Below are 317 nucleotides of genomic sequence, written 5' to 3' on the forward strand. Positions count from 1 at the left end.
TCTTCCTCATCCTCATCCTCATCCTCCTCCTCATCCTCCTCTTTATCATATCCTCATTCGCAATCTCTTCCTATCCTCATTCTCCTCTTCCTCATTCTCCTCTTCAGCCTATGCTCATTCTCATCCTCCTCCTATCCTCATCCTCATCCTCATCCTCATCCTAACCTCATTCTCATTCTCATCCTCATCCTCATCCTCATCCTCGTCCTCATCCTACCCTAATCCTCATTCTCGTCGTCGTCCTCATCCTCATCCTCACTCTACTCCTCATCCTATCCTCATCCTCATTCTCGTCCTCATCCTATCCTCATCCTCAT

Source organism: Lupinus angustifolius, chromosome LG17 (genome assembly GCF_001865875.1).
Source record: "Lupinus angustifolius cultivar Tanjil chromosome LG17, LupAngTanjil_v1.0, whole genome shotgun sequence".
Lineage (NCBI taxonomy): Eukaryota > Viridiplantae > Streptophyta > Magnoliopsida > Fabales > Fabaceae > Lupinus > Lupinus angustifolius.